This window comes from Pleurodeles waltl, chromosome 3_1 (assembly GCF_031143425.1).
Source record: "Pleurodeles waltl isolate 20211129_DDA chromosome 3_1, aPleWal1.hap1.20221129, whole genome shotgun sequence".
Lineage (NCBI taxonomy): Eukaryota > Metazoa > Chordata > Amphibia > Caudata > Salamandridae > Pleurodeles > Pleurodeles waltl.
The window spans coordinates 1,989,704,344-1,989,721,543 of NC_090440.1; the positions used below are offsets into that span (position 1 = coordinate 1,989,704,344).

The 17,200-nt window shown below is 45.1% G+C and overlaps 1 long non-coding RNA gene across 1 annotated transcript; it reads left to right on the top strand.

Moving 5' to 3' along the window:
- The first annotated feature begins 11,086 nt into the window (after positions 1-11,086).
- On the top strand, positions 11,087-13,706 carry LOC138283498 (uncharacterized). Its single transcript, XR_011201275.1, has 3 exons — positions 11,087-11,346; positions 12,765-12,879; positions 13,406-13,706. It is a non-coding gene; the product is annotated as an uncharacterized lncRNA (long non-coding RNA).
- The last annotated feature ends 3,494 nt before the right edge of the window (positions 13,707-17,200 follow it).

Sequence of the window (17,200 nt, forward strand, 5' to 3'; positions counted from 1 at the left end):
CCAAGATGGGTTGACTTGTGTGGCTCGGACCAGGTTCTGTTACCCAGAATCCTTTGCAAACCTCAAAATTTGGCTAAAAAAACACATGTTCCTCACATTTCTGTGGCAGAAAGTTCTAGAATCTGAGAGGAGCCACAAATTTCCTTCCACCCAGCGTTCCCCCACATCTCCCGATAAAAATTATACCTCACTTGTGTGGGTAGGCCTAGCGCCCGCGACAGGAAACGCCCCAAAGCGCAACGTGGACACAGCCAAATTTTTGAAGGAAAACAGAGGTGTTTTTTGCAAAGTGCCTACCTGTAGATTTTGGCCTGTAGCTCAGCCGCCACCTAGGGAAACCTACCAAACCTGTGCATTTCTGAAAACTAGAGACCTGGGGGAATCCAAGATGGGGTGACTTGTGTGGCTGAGACCAGGTTCTGTTACCCAGAATCCTTTGCACACCTCAAAATTTGGCTAAAAAAACACATGTTCCTCACATTTCTGTGGCAGAAAGTTCTGGAATCTGAGAGGAGCCACAAATTTCCTTCCACCCAGCGTTCCCCCACGTCTCCTGATAAAAATGATACCTCACTTGTGTGGGTAGGCCTAGCGCCTGCGACAGGAAACGCCCCAAAGCGCAACGTGGACACAGCCAAATTTTTGAAGGAAAACAGAGGTGTTTTTTGCAAAGTGCCTACCTGTAGATTTTGGCCTGTAGCTCAGCCGCCACCTAGGGAAACCTACCAAACCTGTGCATTTCTGAAAACTAGAGACCTAGGGGAATCCAAGATGGGTTGACTTGTGTGGCTCGGACCAGGTTCTGTTACCCAGAATCCTTTGCAAACCTCAAAATTTGGCTAAAAAAACACATGTTCCTCACATTTCTGTGGCAGAAAGTTCTAGAATCTGAGAGGAGCCACAAATTTCCTTCCACCCAGCGTTCCCCCACATCTCCCGATAAAAATTATACCTCACTTGTGTGGGTAGGCCTAGCGCCCGCGACAGGAAACGCCCCAAAGCGCAACGTGGACACAGCCAAATTTTTGAAGGAAAACAGAGGTGTTTTTTGCAAAGTGCCTACCTGTAGATTTTGGCCTGTAGCTCAGCCGCCACCTAGGGAAACCTACCAAACCTGTGCATTTCTGAAAACTAGAGACCTGGGGGAATCCAAGATGGGGTGACTTGTGTGGCTGAGACCAGGTTCTGTTACCCAGAATCCTTTGCACACCTAAAAATTTGGCTAAAAAAACACATGTTCCTCACATTTCTGTGGCAGAAAGTTCTGGAATCTGAGAGGAGCCACAAATTTCCTTCCACCCAGCGTTCCCCCACGTCTCCTGATAAAAATGATACCTCACTTGTGTGGGTAGGCCTAGCGCCCGCGACAGGAAACGCCCCAAAGCGCAACGTGGACACAGCCAAATTTTTGAAGGAAAACAGACCTGTTTTTAGCAAAGTGCCTACCTGTGGATTTTGGCCTGTAGCTCAGCTGCCACCTAGGGAAACCTACCAAACCTGTGCATTTCTGAAAACTAGAGACCTAGGGGAATCCAAGATGGGGTGACTTGTGTGGCTGGGACCAGGTTCTGTTACCCAGAATCCTTTACAAACCTCAAAATTTGGCTAAAAAAACACATGTTCCTCACATTTCTGTGGCAGAAAGTTCTACAATCTGAGAGGAGCCACAAATTTCCTTCCACCCAGCGTTCCCCCATGTCTCCCGATAAAAAGTGATACCTCACTTGTGTGGGTAGGCCTAGCGCCCGCAACAGGAAACGCCCCAAAGCGCAACGTGGACACATCACAGAAAATAGACCTGTTTTTAGCAAAGTGCCTACCTGTAGATTTTGGCCTCTAGCTCAGCCGCCACCTAGTGAAACCTACCAAACCTGTGCATTTCTGAAAACTAGAGACCTAGGGGAATCCAAGATGGGGTGATTTGTGTGGCTCGGACCAGGTTCTGTTACCCAGAATCCTTTGCAAACCTCAAAATTTGGCTAAAAAAACACATGTTCCTCACATTTCTGTGGCAGAAAGTTCTGGAATCTGAGAGGAGCCACAAATTACCTTCCACCCAGCGTTCCCCCACGTCTCCCGATAAAAATGATACCTCACTTGTGTGGGTAGGCCTAGCGCTCGCGACAGGAAATGGCCCAAAACACAACGTGGACACATCACATTTTTTTCATAGAAAACAGTGCCTACGTGTGGATTTTGGCCTCTAGCTCAGCCGGCACCTGGGGAAACCTAGCAAACCAGCGCATTTTTGAAAACTAGAGACCTAGGGGAATCCAAGATGGGGTGATTTGCGGGGGTCTGACCAGGTTCTGTTACCCAGAATCCTTTGCAAACATCAAAATCTGGCCAAAAAACACTTTTTCCTCTCATTTCGGTGACAGAAAATCCTGGAATCTGAGAGGAGCCACAAATTTCCTTCCACCCAGCGTTCCCCTAAGTCTCTCCCCCTGCGTGACATTGGCGCCACAAAACGAATCCCTGGTGCCTAGTGGTTGCAGATTGACCTAAAATTGACCAATCTGCCCCCAAGGGGGGCAGAAATGGCCTAAATACATTTTGCCCCTCCAGGGGAGCGACCCTTGTCCAAGGGGGTCGCTCCCCATCTGTAAAACAGAAAAACAAAAAAATCCCTGGTGCCTAGTGGTTTCTGCCCCCCTTGGGGGCAGATCAGCCGAATCAAAATAGGTTGATCTACCCCCCCCAGGGGGGCAGAAATGGCCTAAAATAATCCCCCCCCCCCAGGGAGCGACCCTTGAAATTCACGCAAAAAAAAAACTCCCTGGTGTCTAATGGTTTCTGCCCCCCTTGGGGGCAGATTGGCCTCATCAAAATAGGCCAATCTGCCCCCAAGGGGGGCAGAAATGGCCTAAATATAATTTACCCCCTAGGGGAGCGACCCTTGCCTAAGGGGTCGCTCCCCACCTAAAAAAAAAAAGAAAACATAACAAAAAGAAAAAAGAAAAAAAAGATCCCTGGTGCCTAGAGGTTTCTGCCCCCCCTGGGGGCAGATCGGCCTAATAATAGGCCGATCTGTCCCCAGAGGGGGCAGAAAAGGCCTTCCCAAAAAAATGCCCCCCCTGGGAGCGACCCTTGCCAAAGGGGTCGCTCCCGTTGCGTGAAATTCGCGCGCAAAAACAAACTCCCTGGTGTCTAATGGTTTCTGCCCCCCTTGGGGGCAGATTGGCCTCATCAAAATAGGCCAATCTGCCCCCAAGGGGGGCAGAAATGGCCTAAATATATACTGCCCCGTAGGGGAGCGTCCCTTGCCTAAGGGATCGCTCCCCACCTAAAAAAAAAAGAAATTATCACAAAAAAATAAAAAATAAAGGTCCCTGGTGCCTAGAGGTTTCTGCCCCCAGGGGGGGCAGAAAAGGCCTTCCTAAAAAAATGCCCCCCCGGGAGCGACCCTTGCCCAAGGGGTCGCTCCCTTTTGCCAATTTCACTGAAAAAAAAAAAATCCCTGGTGTCTAGTGGGGTTTCAAAAGCCGGATTGCAAGCAATCCGGCTTTTGAAACCTGTGAGAGACTTCAAAGGGAAGGAAATACATTTCCTTCCCTTTGAAGCCTCTCGGGGCCTCCCCCATGGGATTGAAAAAGAAATGCAAAAGCATTTCTTTTTCAATCGCGCTGGAAGCTCTGCTTCCAGCGCGATGGGGAAGACCCTGTGACTAATCAGCGCGCGCCCGCGCGCTGACGTCACAGGGGGGGTTGGGGGGGTCGGGGGTGGAAGGGGAAGGGCTTCCCCTTCCATCCCTGACTTGGGGGGGTGGGGGGGAACCCCACAGAGGGAGCGCTAGCGCTCCCTCTGGGCTCTGTGCACAGGACGTAATGGTTACGTCCTGGGCACAGCAGCACTGTGCCTCAGGACGTAACCATTACGTCCTGGGCACAGAAGGGGTTAAACATGGAGTGTTTACCTTGAGTTCCATGTGCAATAAAATACATAGGCACGTATTTATACTTTTTGACGCAAATCAGTGCTTGGGCATATTTGCGTCAAAAAGTGTACCGCCGGCTAACGCCATTCCAACGCACCAGCTGGGTGCCTTATTTATGGAATGACGTTAGCTGGCGCTGCGGCCTGGTTTGCGTCAAAATAAATGGCGGTAACCGGGCAGCAGAGGCGAAGGGAAGATTGGGGGTTGTGCGCCAAAGAATGGTGCAAGTCAGGTTAGAGTCAAAGATATATTGGCTCTAACCTGACTTGCGCCATTTTTTGACGCACAAGCCCCTTGGAAATGACTCCTGTCTTAGCAAAGACAGGAGTCATGTCCCCCTGCCCAGTGGCCATGCCCAGGGGACTTCTGTCTCCTGGGCATGGCCATTGGGCACAGTGGCATTTAATGGGGCCCAAGTTAGGCCCCCCTATGCCACCAAAAACAAAATGTATACTTACCTGCACTCACCTTGGATGGGTCCCCCCCATCCATGGGTATCCTCCAGGGGTCGGCGAGGGTGGCAGGGGATGTCCCTGGGAGCAGGGAATGGCACATGTGGACTGCTTCCATGGCCTCTGACCATGGAAATAAGCCCACAGGTCCCTTAACGCCTGCCCTGACCCAGGCGTTAAAAAATTGCGCAAATCCGGCTGGGCGCCAGGTTTTAAGGCCCACCTCCTCCTGTGCGTCATTTTGACGCCGGAGGATAAATAAGGCACACGTGCCTTAGATTCATTTTTTGCACTGGAACGCCTACCTTGCATGTCATTAGCGCAAGGTAGGTTTTCACGTACAAAAAATGACTCAAACTCCATAACTTTGGCGCTAGACGGGTCTAGCGTCAAAGTATAAATATGGAGTTAAGTTTGCGTCAAATTTGCGTAATAAAAATGACGCAAATCCGGTGCAGAGTATAAATATGGGCCATAGTTTATCTTGTAAAGCCAGTCTCTGTCAAGTAATTTAGCAGGATTTGAACCACACAATATGAGCTGATGGTTGTTCTCCATGGGTTCTATTTTAACTGGGATATTTGCTGTAACCTGATAAACAATCTGCCTATTGTGATTGCCTACAACTTGGACTTCTCTTGCCGAGGGGGGAAGGTTTGGAACCTTCACAGAATGAACTGAAGAGTGGACAGCACCAGTATCAATTAAGAATGATACAGGATGGCCATTCACTTTACCATCTACATATGGGCCACTCTGGTCTACCTCTATGACTGCACCAAGCATTCAGGCCCATATTTATACTTTTTGACGCTAAACTGCGCTAACGCAGTTTAGCGTCAAAAAGTTTTGCGCCGTCTAACGCCATTCTGAAGCGCCATGCGGGCGCCGTATTTATGGAATGGCGTTAGACGGCGCAATCAGACCGGCGCTGCCTGGTTTGCGTGGGAAAAAACCACGTAGACCAGACAGCGCCGGCGTAGGGGGAAAATGGCGCATGGGCGTCTTAAAATGGGGCAAGTCAGGTTACGTCGAAAAAATCGTCTTAACCCGACTTGCGCCATTTTTTAACGACGCCCATCCCCCATCAACATGACTCCTATCATTGTAAAGATAGGAGTCATACCCCCTTGCCCAATGGCCATGCCCAGGGGACTTCTGTCCCCTGGGCATGGTCATTGGGCATAGTGGCATGTAGGGGGGCACAAATCAGGCCCCCCTATGCCACCAAAAAAATATATAAAAAATAAAAAATTATACTTACCTGAACTTACCTGAATGTCCCTGGGGTGGGTCCCTCCATCCTTGGGGGTCCTCCTGGGGTGGGCAAGGGTGGCAGGGGGGGTCCCTGGGGGCATGGGAGGGCACCTGTGGGCTCATTTTGAGCCCACAGGCCCCTTAACGCCTGCCCTGAGCAGGCGTTAAAAAGTGGCGCAAATGCGCCGTTTTTAGCCACGCCAACTCCCGGGCGTCTCTTTTGCCCGGGAGTATAAATACCACGTAAAGGCCTGGGAGTCATTTTTTAGACGGGAACGCCTCCCTTGCATATCATTAACGCAAGGAAGGGGTTCACGCTAAAAAATGACGCACATTCCGGGAACTTTGGCGCTATTCGCCTCTAACGCCATAGTATAAATATGGCGTTAGTTGGCGTTAGTTTTGCGTCGAAATTGCGTAAAAAAAAACGACGCAATTTCGGCGCAAACGGAGTATAAATATGGCCCTCAATCCTTCTTCCGTCTCAGGCACTGCCATTGCAAATTAGTGTCTGATGAAAACTGAGGAAAAGGATTTTTCAGAATCAATTGAATTTGTTGCTATCCTGGAAAGTAAACCATTTTATTTCTTATGTGCTGTGGTACTACTGGAGCCATGAGCACGTTTGTATGGAACTGCCCTTGATTTTGCACATTCTGCACAGAAGTTGGTAGGACAGAGCAACCAACTCTCAGTGGCATAACAAAGGCACTCACGCTTCCACTGCCCGACTTTGCCACATAAATGACAAGCAGTGCTTTTCTTCATTAAATTAATAATTCCATTCATTCCCGAATTACTCACAAGTGGTCTACCACGACCCAGCATCTTCACAATCTCATTCCCTATTCTAACACCTTGGATGACATGCACTCCATTCATTCCAAAATTATCAGGTGGTGCAAAATCTAAATTGTAACCCATCATTTGATTTTTTTTTTTTTTTCTGAATCTGCTTTGCCTGGGTAGTCATCAGTTTTTCTTTCATCTTTTTCTGCTTTGCATTAAACTAGTCAGTGTAATACTTGGCATGTTTTAAAATCTCATCAATTCCCTTTGTTTGCCAACAGATCAAACTCTGCTAAATATGAGAACTAAGCTCAGGGGGAAAACACACAAAGCTGACATGAACCATCCAATACCTTCTTGCTCTTGCTGTTCAGTTCCTCTATACTTGCTATAAATCTGCATAAGCATCTCATAGTAAGGACGTACTGATTCCTTCGGCTTGTCTAGTTCTCAAGATATTTGCCCAATTCTGTTATTTTTCTAGCATTCTAGCATTTCTAGCATTTTATAGCATTTTCTTTCACTCTATCACTGCTCTCTATTTGTCAGCAACCACCCAGTGCATTTTTAGTTTTAATTCTAGCTAGTTCCTTAGTCAGTCAACAACAGCAACTTTACACTCTGTCCATAGATCACTAGAAACAACAATCTCAAATAAAATATACAAATCAGTACAAAGCATTTGCAAACTTTTCACCAATCCATGAACCTCCTTGTACCACTTGTCAGGTTCCTCTCTCAATTTTGGAAAATTTGGCGTAAGGTTATAAAGATCACTCTTAGTCCAAGGAAATTCTGACACTGTCTATGCTTTTGAGTTACTACCAATCACCGTTACCTTCTTTTCCTTCTCTGTACCTTTCTTTTTACACTTTCTGTTCAGTTTTCTCTATTAAATCCTTAAAAGAGCCAGGTCTAATGCCTTTACAGGCTCAGATTATCTCCACTTCTCTCAAATCCAGTTTATAATTTCTTTGTACTTTCCTCATTCTGATTATATCAACCTTGTGTTCATCAGCTAATTCCTCAGATTTATCATATGCTTTAGTTTCACACCTTGCTGCTTCTGTGATTAGGTATCTCATTTCATCTACAGTATAGGGCAGCTGTCTTTTTAAATCAGCTTTTATTGTTAAGATTTGTCCAAACACAATCTTTAAAAGTCCAATATTAATCTCCCTCTCTTTAGAAAACTCAGCAGGCACAGTAACAGGCATGTCAGTAGAGACAGGAGTTGCAGCAACAGTGGTATCTCTGATAGTACTTTTCAAAGCTATCAAATAGGGCACTCACATTCGCTGTTGTACTTGCTTCTGTCACTGTAAATGCTGTCAATCTCTGAGCCTTTACACTTGTACCGTCTCCCATTGCGCTCATGTCAGATATGATTACGGAGACCTATACTTGTCTCTATATTCTGTCAATGTATGGAGGAGGTCTGAAATTCAAGAGATCATGTAAAAAAGTTATCCTCCTCATCTGAATCCTTTTCTTGGCTCTGCTTTGCTCTGTCACCCTCATCAGCTTTCTTTTTGTCTATTGTTTCATCAGCTACTGCAGGAAAAACTCTCACTCCCTTTACCATGTCCTCTCTCGAGCATCTTTCTTGTTAGTCCCAATAACTTTCCAGACACTATCCAAATTAACCCTCAACCATGTTTCTTAATTCTCTTTCTCTGTAGTCGTTGGATCCCATTTATTCAGTGTCTTAAACTGTACAGGTCTGGCTAGTGGTTTGTTCTCATTCATTATCTGTCTGAAGAAATCCAGCTTTTTAATGTTTCAGGTACACCAGAAGGTACCAGAACGCCACCACAAGTATATTAATGACAATCGTGAATCCAGGTACTTGTACAAAGCCCAACATCCGTCAGCATTTCATGCACATGCAGAACCTGTGGAGAAATCTTCTGTCCCTCGACAGCAGGTACGCTAGGAGCTTTAGGCTTTTTCAACTTCCATTATTCACACTCAAATATCCCAAAAACCACACAAGACAAACAAAGTAACCACAACCAATCCCAGTTGCTGTATCAAAAGTCAACTTATGACACAACAACTTCGACAGCAACCAACCAATGACAACGTGACTCTGTGGTGGCATCTCACCAGTCCCAGGGTGGCGACTCAGCTAGCTAACCATTCGCAGTGCAGCTTTTCCAGTGAATGAGAAAACAATACACAGCCCGTTTCTCACAAACCACATGCAAATAAACAAAATAAAACTTGTCTGTTCAACCTACACAGGAGAAAATCAAGAGGTTAAACAAAAAAAAGCTCACAATCAATAGAAACTAGACCAGTGCCTCTGCAGCACTTGTGAACCAATTCACACTAAACCCGACTCCCTTCCAGCAGATATACACCTCTGGCCAGTGTAGTCACTCCCGCGCACCTAAGAATAGTTAACACCAATGCAAATCAGGCATTTAAACCCTGAAAACCCTGAAAAGGAAACTTGTTATGTCAGCAAAAACTCCATCTCTGTGAATGCAGTGACTCACAAAAATGCATTACTTTTTTTTTGCAGACAAGTTCAACAATATTATCTCAAAATCTTGGATTTCAACAAATTGGATTACCAAATCAACTAATAATAAACCAAACCTTCTCAACACAAATCACAAATAGGACAAATACATCAAAATCATAGTGATCAAGACACCAATTGAACCCATAATCATCACATAGCCAAAAACCTCATATGCAGAATGACAATCCGTCACACAATACAAACCTGCACTCTCAAGTACACATTTCACAATACATCAGTAGTGCACCAAAACACCCTCAATCCTATGAATCATTCTGCCATATTAATACTTACAATCCTTTTTGCTCAGGTACAGAACTGCAAGCCAGTAACTTATCAAATAATCCACTAGAAAAAATTACTCCACTCCAACAATACCAGTGACAGGACAAAAGAAATCCCTAAAGCAAATAGGAGGTGCTCTCATCTTGCAACCATCCTCTGCTACCAAACATTTGTGGGTACAGGGAATCCCGACATTTTTACTCACCAAAAAAGACCCCCAATAACATGCCCACAGGTGAATGGGTCAGGATTAAACCTCAATTTCATGAGGCATGTTTTCAGAGACAAGGCAGTACATAACATATCAAAGTACAGTCAGTTTAGTAAAGACAGACTCAATAAATGAGTTTCTAGGGCAGAATTAGAAGAGTGAGTGTAGGAGGCTGGCCTGGCTTGTAGTGGGTAACAAGGGGTACTTACACTCTGTACCAGGTCCAGTTATCCCTTATTAGTGTAGAAGAGGTGTTTCTAGCAGCTTAGGCTGATAGAAGGTAGCTATAGCAGAACAGCTTACGCTGAACTAGGAGACATGCAAAGCTCCTACTATACCACTGGTGTCATATGCACAATATCATAAGAAAACACAATACACAGATATACTAAAAATAAAGGTACTTTGGGCCATATTTATACTTTTTGACGCAAAACTGCGCTAACGCAGTTTTGCGTCAAAAAAATTAGCGCCGGCTAACGCCATTCTGAAGCACCATGCGGGTGCCGTATTTATTCAATGATGTTAGCCGGCGTTAGCCGCCGGCGCTGCCTGGTGTGCGTGAAAAAAAATGACGTACAGCAGGCAGCGCCGGCGTAGGGGAATATGGAGCTTGGGCGCCAAAAAATGGGGCAAGTCAGGCTGAGGCAAATTTTTCGCCTCAACCCGATTTGCGCCATTTTTTTCGACTCCCAACCCCCATTGAAATGACTCCTGTCTGTACTGCCATTTGATAAAGTTTGTTTTGACCAATGACTTTGTGTTTCACCACTGCGCATATTAGTTGCTCAATGTTCACCAGTAGCACATGGTATGTTTTGTTCAGTTGAGCCGCCTATGGGCTTTGACATGGCATTAGCCATTACTTTCTGTATTCAGTTTAGCCGCCTATGGGCTTTGACATTGCATTAGTCATTACATTCTGTATTCTGCCTATTGGCTTTGACATGGCATTAGCCATTACTTTCTGTATTCAGTTGAGCCGCCTATTGGCTTTGACATTGCATTAGTCATTACATTCTGTATTCTGCCTATTGGCTTTGACATGCTGTATCCAGTCTAGCCGCCTATTGGCTTTGACATTGCATTCCTATTGGCTTTGACATGATGTATTCAGTTTAGCTGCCTATTGACTTTGACATGCTATTAGATATTCTGCCTATTGGCTTTGACATGATATCATATATTATTCAGCTCCGCTGCCTATTGGCTTTGACATGATATCATATGTTACACTTTGTATTCAGCTCCGCTGCCTATTGGCTTTGACATGATATTATATATTGCATTTTGTATTCAGCTCAGCTGCCTATTGGCTTTGACATGATATTATACATTGCATTTTGTATTCAGCTCAGCTGCCTATGGGCTTTGACATGATATAAGACATTGCATTTTGTATTCAGCTTAGATGCTTGTTGGCTTTAACATGACATTGCATTTGATATTTAGGTTAGCTGCCTATTGCCTTTAACGTGGAGTTAGACATTGCAGTTGAGAATCCAAGCTGTATTTTTCCAAGCTGTGTTTTTGCACCAGAGAACCAAGATGTTTTTCTCACAGTAGACTAGACATGATAAGAGAGAGTACATGGGTGTTGTTTTTTCTTCGCTTGAGCTTGGGAACAGGAGTAGTCTTGGAGACCTGGCCAGTCTCCAAAAGGCTTGCTCAGTTTCCCAGGTCTGAGAGGAGGGGGCACACCTTTGTAACGAATGACACAGGCTGCAGAGAGTCAGATTCGAATCTGCCGGACCTCGTGCTGGAGCTTGGCGCAGGCTGCCAGCAATCCCGTGTGGGTAGATGAATCTCTCTTTCTCGCGGCTGACAGGGGTCATCAGCTTGCAGACCTTAGAAAGATGAAGCTGTAGATAGTTCCCATACGGTGAAGTATTTGTTTTGCTTTGCATTCAATATCTTATAAATATAACCTGCTGTGTATATTGCAAACTGATATATTTTGTTTGATTAACGCGGACTTGAAAGCTACTAATTCGTCATACATAAAAATTGGGGTTGGGGAAGAATTAACAACAATAAAAGTCTTCTTTGACTTCAGAAGTGCATTTCTGGTGTGTTATGTTAGTGCTTTAGAAACTAGATAAGAGGAAAGCACTACAATTGGTACCAGGAGTCGTGGGGTCGGTCATTAAGAGGTGATTAAGAGGGTGTTGACGAGTTGGTAGATTTCTAAGTGCACACTTTAAAAGTGTAATTGTTTTTTGTTGTTTGGAGAATTACAGAATTTTTTTTTTTTGGAGAATCACAGTAGCACGGCAGACCATGTCTGGGAATACATGTGTTGATAAACTGCCTGATGGTGCTACGAAAAACTGTGAATTGTTTTCTGTTTAGGGAATTACAGAAGAAAATGCATGTGTAGCTAAAATTGCTGATGGTGTTTTGAGAAATAATTCCTGTTGTACATATGTAGAAAACGTGTCTTTTGGAAGTAATGATGACAGAAAGGTTTGGATACCTTTATCTGCTTACAGAGAAATGCAGGAGAAATGTAGGCAGTTGGAACATGAAAATAGGAATTTACGTGAGCAAATTAGCCCGACTGAAAGTTATAAAAAGGCTGTTTTTGAAGAATCTTTCTTGTCCCATTCCAGTAATGAGGGGGTTAAGACAGCTCCGAGCTGCACTGAGTTTTCGTGTGAGCCAGGGTTTTTGGCAGACAAAATGCATTCCTTAACTGATAACACGGACGAGTGATTTACGAGTTACCGTTGCAAAATGCACAAGTAAAACGAAAGATTTTAGAGCAAGAGCCGACTTTCATTAGCTTGTTTGATTTTTGGAAAAAGAATAGCCCTCATTTGAGAGAAATCCTAACACTTTTGTATATGGTCACTGTGAAAAATAATATGCAGCTGCGCGCTTGTGATTTGGCAAATGAAATAATGCAGACTTTAGGTTTCTGCGCAGTGCAAGAAGGAAATACTTATGTACATGTAACTCAAGAACAAGGAAAGAAAATAGTGCCCCTAGCTAGAATCATACAATGGATCTGGTACTTGCAAGACAGGGCTAGAGTACCACAGGTAAAAGAGTTATCAATGAAGTTGTGTGCACCATTTGAATTCGTGTCTACTGAAGATAAAAAGCATGTTTGTTTTACTAATGATTCATTGACTGAAATGTTGCTTTCTGGCACAGGAGAAGGAACAGCGTTGTATAATGTGTGTCAAATTTTAAAGCAAGAGCTACGTGAGATGTGTCATTTTTATGCTGATTTTTGGTTCTTTGATAATGTTTTAGCCACATGGCTTGTACCTAACTGGTTCAATTACCTTGCAGATGTTAATGAGAAAAATTCAGAGAGAGAAGTGTACACCCAGAATTCTGCCTTAGTGGGGATGGCTAAGTGGGTGCCCCAGAAATGTGAACAGCTGAGAGAAAAAGCCACTTACAGGTGGGCAGAGATGAGAGAGATGCACATTTCCCTAGATTTGATAAAAACTGTGCAGCACGCACAAAAGCAATCTGTCATGCAAGCAGTCACAGAGCAGTTGGGGAGAGGAACGTTACCAGGACAGGAATGGCAAATTGATCAGGTTTTAGGGAGAGTGATTGCTGCAAATTACCAAGGAAAAATCGAAATTATGCTGATACCTAGAAAAGAATCTGATTCATTCATACAAATTGGAGACAGAATGGCCCAAATTGGCAAAAGTGCAGTGAATGGAGGTTTGGTAAAGAATGAGTCTGCCCCAGCCCTTCTGACAGTGCAAGAAAAGGGAAGCTGTGGCGCAGCAGATAAAAACCTCAGTACTGATGTGTGGGCTGAAGCCCCAAGTGATCCTCCAGAACCTGCAGTGAATATAACAAAGGGCCCCAAAAACGTCCTGCTGATTATAAAACAGGGAAAGAAAGAGGAAGGGTGCAGTTTAAATGAAAAATGTTATTTGCAAGAAAAGTCATACTTGTTTCTTTTACAGATCCTACCACGTTTCGCCACTGTCCCTGAGTGTGCTGTGTGGTCCCCCTTCCGGTGTGTGCGTGTGGGGTCGGGGAAGGGACCGAATCCCCAACCTGAACCTGGCTGAGTAAAGTGCCAGCACCATGGATCCATTTTGCGCAAACTGCGCCTTCAGTTCAAGTTCAACTTGTTTGATTGCATTCTTCCACTGGAACTAAGCTGTGATTTTTTTTTTTTTTTCCCTCTCATATGGAACTCTGACTTTTGCTTATCTTCCAGCAAACCTTTCAGGTGGACCGTGCATCTTTTACATGAGTAGAACTCATGCCACATCAAATTGCTAACACTGTTGAATTAGAGACTCATTCAGAGAAAAAAATTGCTATGTAGATGTATCTGATGTGAAAGGTTATGAGATCAATGTGTTAATTCACTTTCATTGCTTTACAGGGATTGCTTTGATCTGATGTTTTTTTTTTTTTTGTTTGAAACAAGAGATATGTGAAACAAAAATTCATTGGTCAAAGGGCGGAATGTACTGCCATTTGATAAAGTTTGTTTTGACCAATGACTTTGTGTTTCACCACTGCGCATATTAGTTGCTCAATGTTCACCAGTAGCACATGGTATGTTTTGTTCAGTTGAGCCGCCTATGGGCTTTGACATGGCATTAGCCATTACTTTCTGTATTCAGTTTAGCCGCCTATGGGCTTTGACATTACATTAGTCATTACATTCTGTATTCTGCCTATTGGCTTTGACATGGCATTAGCCATTACTTTCTGTATTCAGTTGAGCCGCCTATTGGCTTTGACATTGCATTAGTCATTACATTCTGTATTCTGCCTATTGGCTTTGACATGCTGTATCCAGTCTAGCCGCCTATTGGCTTTGACATTGCATTCCTATTGGCTTTGACATGATGTATTCAGTTTAGCTGCCTATTGACTTTGACATGCTATTAGATATTCTGCCTATTGGCTTTGTCATGATATCATATATTATTCAGCTCCGCTGCCTATTGGCTTTGACATGATATCATATGTTACACTTTGTATTCAGCTCCGCTGCCTATTGGCTTTGACATGATATTATATATTGCATTTTGTATTCAGCTCAGCTGCCTATTGGCTTTGACATGATATTATACATTGCATTTTGTATTCAGCTCAGCTGCCTATGGGCTTTGACATGATATAAGACATTGCATTTTGTATTCAGCTTAGATGCTTGTTGGCTTTAACATGACATTGCATTTGATATTTAGGTTAGCTGCCTATTGCCTTTAACGTGGAGTTAGACATTGCAGTTGAGAATCCAAGCTGTATTTTTCCAAGCTGTGTTTTTGCACCAGAGAACCAAGATGTTTTTCTCACAGTAGACTAGACATGATAAGAGAGAGTACATGGGTGTTGTTTTTTCTTCGCTTGAGCTTGGGAACAGGAGTAGTCTTGGAGACCTGGCCAGTCTCCAAAAGGCTTGCTCAGTTTCCCAGGTCTGAGAGGAGGGGGCACACCTTTGTAACGAATGACACAGGCTGCAGAGAGTCAGATTTGAATCTGCCGGACCTCGTGCTGGAGCTTGGCGCAGGCTGCCAGCAATCCCGTGTGGGTAGATGAATCTCTCTTTCTCGCGGCTGACAGGGGTCATCAGCTTGCAGACCTTAGAAAGATGAAGCTGTAGATAGATCCCACACGGTGAAGTATTTGTTTTGCTTTGCATTCAATATCTTATAAATATAACCTGCTGTGTATATTGCAAACTGATATATTTTGTTTGATTAACGCGGACTTGAAAGCTATTAATTCGTCATACATAAAAATTGGGGTTGGGGAAGAATTAACAACAATAAAAGTCTTCTTTGACCTCAGAAGTTCATTTCTGGTGTGTTATGTTAGTGCTTTAAAAACTAGATAAGAGGAAAGCACAACACTGTCTTAGCAAAGACAGGAGTCATGCCCCCTTGCCCAATGGCCATGCCCAGGGGACTTCTGTCCCCTGGGCATGGTCATTGGGCATAGTGGCATGTAGGGGGGCACAAATCAGGCCCCCCTATGCCACAAAAAAATAAAATAACAAATACTTACCTGAACTTACCTTAATGTCCCTGGGATGGGTCCCTCCAGCCTTGGGTGTCCTCCTGGGGTGGGCAAGGGTGGCAGGGGGTGTCCCTGGGGGCATGGGAGGGCACCTCTGGGCTCCTTCCGAGCCCACAGGTCCCTTAACTCCTGCCTTGTCCAGGCGCTAAAAAACGGCGCAAAAGCGGCTGGACGTAATTTTTTTTGACCCGCCCACTCCCGGGCGTGTATTTTGCCCGGGAGTGTAAATACCGTGCACATGCCTCGGAGTCAATTTTTTAGACGGGAACGCCTACCTTGCATATCATTAACGCCAAGTAGGTGTCCACGCAAAAAAATTACGCAAACTCCATGGACTTTGGCGCTAGACGCGTCTAACGCCAAAGTATAAATATGGAGTTCGTTTTGCGTCGGAATTGCATTAAAAAAAAAGACGACGCAATTCCGGCGCAAACAGAGTATAAATATGCCCCTTTATTTTTATGACAATATGCCAAAAGTATCTCAGTGAGTACCCTCAGTATGAGGATGCCAAATATACACAAGATATGTGTACACAATACCAAAAATATGCAGTAATAGCAAAAGGAAGTAATGGAAGCGATGTAAAGTTACAGTAGATTGCAATAGGAGCACATAGGTATAGGGGCAACACAAACCATATACTCCAAAAGTGGAATGCGAACCACGAATAGACCCCAAACCTATGTGAACTTGTAGAGGGTCGCTGGGGCTGTAAGAAAACAGTGAGGGTTAGAAAAATAGCCCACCCCAAGACCCTGTAAGGTGGGTGTAAAGTGCACCTACAACCCCCAGAGAGCACAGAAGTCGTGATAGGGGGATTCTGCAAGGAAAACCAACACCAGCAAAGCAACAACAGTGGATTTCCGGACCTGAGTACCTGTAAGAGAAGGGGACCAAGTCCAAGAGTCGCGACAGTGTCGAGAGTGGGCAGATGCCGAGGAAATGCCAGCTGAGGGTGCAAGGAAGCTGCCACCGGATGGAAGAAGCTTTGTGTTCTGCAAGAACGAAGAGGACTAGGAACTTCCCCTTTGGAGGATGGATGTCCCACGTCATGAAGAAGCTTGCAGAGGTGTTCCCACGCAGAAAGACCGCAAACAAGCCTTGCTAGCTGCAAGGGTCGCAGTTAGAGTTTTTGGATGCTGCTGTGGCCCAGGAGGGACCAGGATGTCGCCACTTGGATAAGGAGACAGAGAGGGCGCCCAGCAAGTCGGGGAGCCCTCACAGAAGCATGCAGCACCCGCAGAAGTACCGGAACAGGCACTTAGAAGAGGAGTGAACCGGAGTCCACCCGAAGTCACAAAAGGGAGTCCCACGACGCCGGAGGACAACTCAGAAGGTTGTGCACTGCAGGTTAGAGTGTCGGGGACCCAGGTTTGGCTGTGCATGAAGGAAATCCTGGAAGAGTGCACAGGAGCCAGAGCGGCTGCAAATCACGTGACACCCAGCAATGCAGTCTAGAGTGGGGAGGCAAGGATTTACCTCCACCAAACTTGGACTGAAGAGTCACTGGACTGTGGGAGTCACTTGGACAGAGTTGCTGAGTTCCAGGGACCACGCTCGTTGTGCTGAGAGGGGACCCAGAGGACCGGTGATGCAGTCATTTGTTGCCTGCGGTTGCAGGGGGAAGATTCCGTCGACCCACAGGAGATTTCTTCAGAGCTCCTGGTGCAAGAAGGAGGCAGGCTACCCCCAGAGCATGCACCATCAGGAAA